This window comes from Adiantum capillus-veneris, chromosome 12, assembly GCF_014529385.1.
Source record: "Adiantum capillus-veneris isolate H3 chromosome 12, ASM1452938v2, whole genome shotgun sequence".
Lineage (NCBI taxonomy): Eukaryota > Viridiplantae > Streptophyta > Polypodiopsida > Polypodiales > Pteridaceae > Adiantum > Adiantum capillus-veneris.
The window spans coordinates 91,178,276-91,185,376 of record NC_140942.1 but is presented as its reverse complement, the minus strand read 5'-3'; positions in this window follow the sequence as shown (position 1 = coordinate 91,185,376).

The window sequence follows — 7,101 nt, the reverse complement described above, 5'->3', positions numbered from 1 at the left end:
CATTAGCTAGTTACTTTCATGGAAAGTGTAAAGAGGTACTCTTTGGGGTACATCTTTGTTGTGATAACTCATTTAGCATACTCATGTGGGTTCTAAATGGATTTTACATACTATGTTGGTTATGGGCCGGTTACACAAGACGGTTGCAAAGGGATAACCTCCTTCTGAACCGTGTTCTGGTCAAATGAACAATTGGATCCATGAAGAATGTCACTATGGAAAACATTAGTGTTCTTATATAGATACAACCACTTTTGTTTTTAAGGACAAAAACGCTTCTCCAAGGGTGGCGTAATGTCAAACCTAGGGTAAGATCAGGCAGGCCAAGGACCAAGACAAAGTCATGTGGCTAAGGGGTTATTTGCAAGGCAGGGCCTATATAGGGCATGGTAGGGTGGAGAGTTGTAGGCTCTAGTCCCCTCAGTCTTACACTATTTTTACCAAATTAGGACCTGCATAGAAAGAAGCTAGTTCTCCTCAGATTTGTCTTTTATTCATGTTGAGTGAATGTGTGTAGTAATGGACCGCTTAACAAAAAGTTCATTCAACACATGAGCATGCACATCCTTAGCATCCGCTACAAGTATGCAAAACAACTCAAGTAGTAAACTACCAAAACCTGCATCCTTATCCACAAAACACTATCTTATATCATAATTCCATATGCCCTTTGCAACAAAGAGATATTGTATAATGTATGCGCGAGTAGTTGTTCCCATGCAATTTATCCTTAGAAGTCAACACATGGAAAACATCATTATTGTTATCTATGGTAGGTGATTACACCTAATGCAGAAGTTGCCTAGATATAGGAAAAACTACACAAAAATAACATGTGCTATATATAAAAACCCATATTAACCCTTTGCACTACGTCTTCATCTGTAATAATTATAGCTATCATGGCATGATCAAGCACGCCAGGGTTGCAGGCAATGCTCGAGAAATTTTTTTATAGGATCGGCTTTAAGTCTTTTTTACTCACAAATGAGCCAATTTCTTGTAATTTTGAGAAGATAAAATACACATAGAAGAAAGAAATAACACCACATGGTAATCTTTGTCATGTATAAGTTTTCTCCTGCATAATAAAACGATGTTTTGTGTGTGTATTTGTTTTAACATAAATAATAAGACATAATTGAACTTTTACATTCAAAAGATAGCTGGCTCCAGAGAAAGGAAAAAGATAAGTACAAAAACAACTCAATCTTAGAATTATCTTTGTACAATGTTTATAAGAATAAAGCTTCATTCCAGTATATAGATATCAGAAGTACTTCCCTTGCAGTAGGTGTATGTGTAATCAATTGCGGACAACCACTATAAGCCAAAAAAACTTTCCAAGATAAGATAGAGTCCTTACCTGCATCCATCCAAACAAGACAATAGATATGTTAGCCTTGGATGTGTTTTGCAGGTATCAATGGACTATACTAGTTGTTATCCATGTTCATCTTACAACCTCTTTTTAAAACTTACAAGTTTAGTCCAAAGTATTTATGTGTAAAAAGCTGTTCTTAAAAAAAAAAAAAACCCAAAGTTTCTAGCAAAAAAATATTATTTTTTGATTAGAAGGCCATCACCCCTTCTAATCCAAGTGTCTTAATCCCCCATCAACATTTTTATCAGTTTATAAGTTATCTTTCTAGATTAATGAAACTCCACCACCTGAAGCTATAAAAGAAGCTTTAGAAAAATCTATTTATAGTTCAAAAAGTATCAAGCTCATTTATGTTTGTTTAGGTCAGATAAAGTTTATGCCCATCATGGTACATGGAATCCAAATCTTTCCCCAGTTTGTATCACTTACCTTATACATCTCTTAGCATACCAAGTGGCAAGGAGCCCTTGCGGTATCAAGTCAGACCTCAAGTCAAACCATGAAGTCAAAGGAATAAGTGCCATTATGGTTTTAGTTTCCAACTTTTCATGTTATTATGAATGCAAAAGTATTGTAATACCTTACCAAGAGAACCAGTAACGAAATAAGCCCAGTATCTTTTGTAAGCATTCGGGCCAAAAACCCCGAAACCAAATAACGAAAACACAATCCAATATCCATATGCAATCGGGCCAAGCCCCCCAATTTACCATAAGCCAAAACAGTGCGTGAGACACGTCACAGAGTGGAGGACCTGGATGCCATCCTGACGCATCCTCTGAGCACCGAACTCACCCTCTCAGCAGCGAACTCATCCTGTCGGAGCGAACTCACCCGCATCCTTTGAGCAGTTTGATCTCTGGCACCCACACACACACACACACACACACACACACACACACAAAGAGAGAGAGAGAGAGAGAGAGAGAGAGAGAGAGATAGACCCTTGTCCTGGCCCGAATCACCTCTACCTGCTCCTCAATTCACCTTCCCATCCTCCACTTGCATAGACGTCCTGCTCCGCCCCACTTTCGAAACCCAAAACAGAGGCGGCAAAAATTCTTAATCTTCTTCTTTTCTTTCTCTCTCTCTCTCTCTCTCTCTCTCTCTCTCTCTCTCTCTCTCTCTCCCCCCCCCCCCCCCCCCCCCCCACCCCCCCCCCCCCCCCCCCCCCCGCGCCAAAACACGTGCCATCTCGTCCCCTTTTCTCCTCATAGACCTAGCGAAGCATCTCTCGTGATTCCTCTTAAAAGAAACAAAAAAAAATATTGTAGGGACATACTCGGTAGTATGTGTGTAGCCCTTGATCTATATAGGAGTCCCAAAGATAAATGGGGACACTAGGCCCCCATAGGGCCATAGGGGTGCCCACCAATTCAAACCCTTTTTAGTACAAGTTATTGGTCATGCATGGACCTTTGTATGTAAAACTCTTCTAAATAGAAGCATGTAGATGTTTTTGAAGATGTAGATGTTCTTGAAGAGTTTTGTGTGTTTTTGTGATGCTTCTAATGGAGAAAGAAGAGATGTCAAAGAAGAAAGAAGATTATGCTTCTTCAAAGAGAGGACTCTATGAGTCTATGTTTCTAATTAGAGAAGGCTAGAATCGTTGGTTTGATCAAACAAGGCCATTATGTTGGCAAGACGAAAGGTCATCTTATAGGAAAGTTGATGTATTATATTGTATTTAGCTTCATTGAAAGATTCTAAAATACAAATGGCCCTTATTTTGTCATAAAATCTAATATCTAACTAACCCAAATGATTTTCTCATATTAAACTGATCATTTAATGTGGGATAATAAACGAGAACAAGCGCTAGAATATAGACATGTGCTTACGGATCTATCTCAACATGGGGCCAATGGTAAGGGGTCCAAATGAGAGACGGTCTGTCAAAGAGCAAGGTTAACTAATGGAGCTTAAAATATCTTAGGGTTAGCTTAGACCTCCAATGGTTAGTGCTAAAAGTCTTTTTGACCTTAGGCAAGCTAAGGCTGAGCTTGAGGTGGGAACCCAACCTAAGCTTGAGGTGCTTGTCGTGCTTGATGACTAAGGTACTTGAGGTGCTTGTCATACTTAATGAGGAAGGTGCTTGAGAAGCTTCCCATGCATGGGGGGGTAAGGTTTATGTTGCTACCATCAATTAAGTTCACCTGCTATGCTCACAAAATAATCTCACAAAAGTGCTTCATCTAATTTCCTAATTCCGCTACTCTTAAAGTTCATAGGCCATTTCCATTACATATGTGGAGGGGGTTGGGGGGTCAGCCATTTTGACCCTCAATACTAGGTCGTCTCTCCTTCACTCTCTCTTTAACTTTCTACTTATGGTTATGTGATTATGTTATAAATCTCTTATTTTGCGTATACTCAAGTGATGATGGAAGTCTGTTTCTCCCATATTTTGATACAAGATCACCCTTGCAAAGGCATCACTTGCCTCATCATTGTCATCCAAAATAGATAGCTATCAGCAACTTACCTCCTTCAAATTGGCCCACCAAACATGGGTTCTCACACCACAATCTACAAGTCCCCATCCTCTTGGAGATAACCACATCCGATCTACAACCCAACCCTTTGATGTAAAGCATTGAATCTTTTGACCACCCTCATTTTGTGTAGGGACTCTTGTGCATTTTATCTTGTGTCTAGGAGACTTATGTGGGGGAGGATTGTGTTTTCCTACCACCTAAGAGGAAGATTGTATATTGTGTGACTTAACCCTAGTTTGTTTTATGGGTAGAATTGTGTGAGTGTAGCAAAACCCACAAGGGGAGGCTTGTTGGGTGTGAGGTTTGTTGCCCTTTTTGTGTGTGTGTGTGTGTGTGTGTGTACATCCTCTATCTCTATGTACAAGCTTACATGGACATACCTTTGTTGCACCTTGTGTGTGTGTGAGAGAGAGAGAACACCCTCTATCTATGTGGAAAGTTTAATCAACGATGATGCATAAACATTATTATAAGCCACCTAAAGTGTTTGCATGTGTGACACTCAAATCCTTTCCAGCTCTATAAAAGAGCATGTGCTATATATACATTATGCACAATAATCTAGTATATACTTTTGCACAAACTCTCTCTCTCTCTCTCTCTCTCTCTCTCTCTCGCACGCGCGTGCGCACACACACACACACACACAATTAAGTGGTAGCATCTAACTAGTCTTGTTAATAACATGTATTAGAAATCAATGTTACATTGGATTATCCACCATAATGCTTTCAATTATTAGTGTGCAAGTGTAGCCAAACTCAAAAGGGAGGTTTGTTGGTGTTGCACTTTATCTGTGAATACCCTTTACCTATGCATAGGCTTATGTGGACATAGCCATGTGACGTATCCCATGTGAAAAGTCTAGCCGATCATGATGTGTAAGGCATAGAAGAAGCCACCTATAGTGTTTCTATGTGTGGCAACTTAAATATCTTTTCTAGCTCTACAAAGGAGCTTGTGATGTACAAACCTTATAAACAATAATTTAGTATCTACTTGGTAGCAACTCTCTCTCTCTCTCTCTCTCTCTCAATTAAATGGTAGTATATAATTATTCTTGCTAAGCACATATATTAACAATGAACGGTGCATTGGATTATCCACCACAATGCTTTCAATTATTAGTGTGTGAGTGCAACAAAACCCACAAGATGAGATTTGTTGGATGCGAGCTTTTGTTGCACCTTATGTATGAACACTCTCTACCTATTGGAAGCTTATGTGGACATAGCCATGTGGTTATCTTTATCAATCCCTTTATCCTTAGTCTCTTTCTATACAAACGTCTATCCATAGGATAGAGTGCTACCATGCACCGAGCGATTTTTTCCAAGCAAGGACAAACCCAAGCAACTGTTTGTACACGATATAGTAAATTTTATCGTCAACATAATACTTATTGTTTGTTATATATTCATGCACCACAACAAAAAGGTTTATCAATGGATAGACTACCTCCTAAATTCCAAAAGATCAAAGTTTACTTTTAAGAAAATAAACACAATATTATCTTCTCTCTTAGGCTCGCTTGGGCTTCACATGTTTTTAACATAAAGTAAGATTAACACACTAATAAGAAGTCTAGCCTTGTACATGATGCTCAAGTCATTGTAAGTTTCTTTTTGTAAGGTCATTTGTAGTGCTCTTGTGTCTAGTATGTTGGTTCTTGATTGTCATTTATACTTGAGAGCATGTGAATCCTTCCTCATCTTAGACGCATCAATTTGATAGCAATTTATTGCACCTCATTAGTTCATTTATACATCAATCATCTTTTCCATGTCATCTTGCCCTATCTATACATCAAGACTGTGATCTTCATTCAAAGACACCCTTCTTACACGACACATTGCCGACAAACACCATTAATTATGAAAGACTTCTTTTGTTACAATAAAATCATGTTTTTCCTTAATTGACCAATATAGGACTTTTTTAATCAATTTACAAAAATAACAACCAAAATTTATAGAGTTCTATGCCTAAAATTTTCTAGAAAGGCATCGTCATAACTGGGGAAAAAATTAGTTGTAAATAAATAAAATAATTAGGATCTTTTACCGCACAATGTGACAACTTCAAAGCTTAGGGGCGTGAGTCTTCATATGAAGAGCTTCTTTCCCAAAAGATTGAAGATGCTAATCCTTTCTATTGTGAATCATTGCTTGAAAAAGTATGGCAGATGTCAGATATCGGGAAGGCCTAACATTCACCACTCAATAAACAAGCACATTATAATTGGAATATGCTTTACATCCTTGCTCATCTGGAATATTCATGTCACCACCAATTATAAGAGGCAAATTCTGCTCCAATCTATGAAGATAAAATCCATGCCCTACTCTAAAAGGTAGTATTAGGGCCTTCTTCACATCTGGAACAATAGTTTCAACAAGAGGGAAAGTCGTTGTAGTGACTTTTGCGGCGGCGAAATGCAATCATTTTTGAGCTTGTGTCTACTCAAGATAAGGCTGTATGGAAATCTTATTAGCTAGATGAGGGAAAGAGCTGCATCGTATTGACAACGCATTGTTTTGCAATTGATCATATCCATCCACCAGAAAGAACAACGCTAAGTGAGAGAAGATGCTTAGATCTCTCTCTTTCTCTCTCTCTCTCTCTCTCTCTCTCTCTCTCTCTCTCTCTCTCTCTAAAAAATGAGAAACAATATCACTATCGCGGGCACATTAATTAGCGATCGATTTTCAACAAAAATGCCATAGAAAACTGGTCTTTAGTGTATTTTTAAAGCACAAAAAAATAAAAATTCTCGATTAGTTTTGAGGGTCGCCTTGAAGGAAACCGGCTAGATTTGGCAGATTAAAGTGTTAAACCCTCAAAAAATCCTAAATTTTATTTGGAGATTTTCAATGCTCTCCTTTTTTCCATTGATTCATAGGTGCTTGGGAAAAATGTGTCTCAGCTTAATATCGTACCCTTTTCAATTTAAAAAATGTCAGTATGTCCCAACAAATTTTGGAAAAAAAAAGTACGACACAAATCCCTAGAGATGCCTGCTACAAAGACAAAGGACAAGACTGACAAAAGGAAGGACATAGAGTCATCTACTATAGCACGCTGGCACGAGCAATAGCGTGGGGTCAATGACACACAGTCATTAACAACAGCGTAGCCAGGTAGGTTTTGGGGGGCCTTGGTTATATTTCTTTATTAATGCGTTGCACTATGCCACGCAGCACTATGAAGCCTCCTATG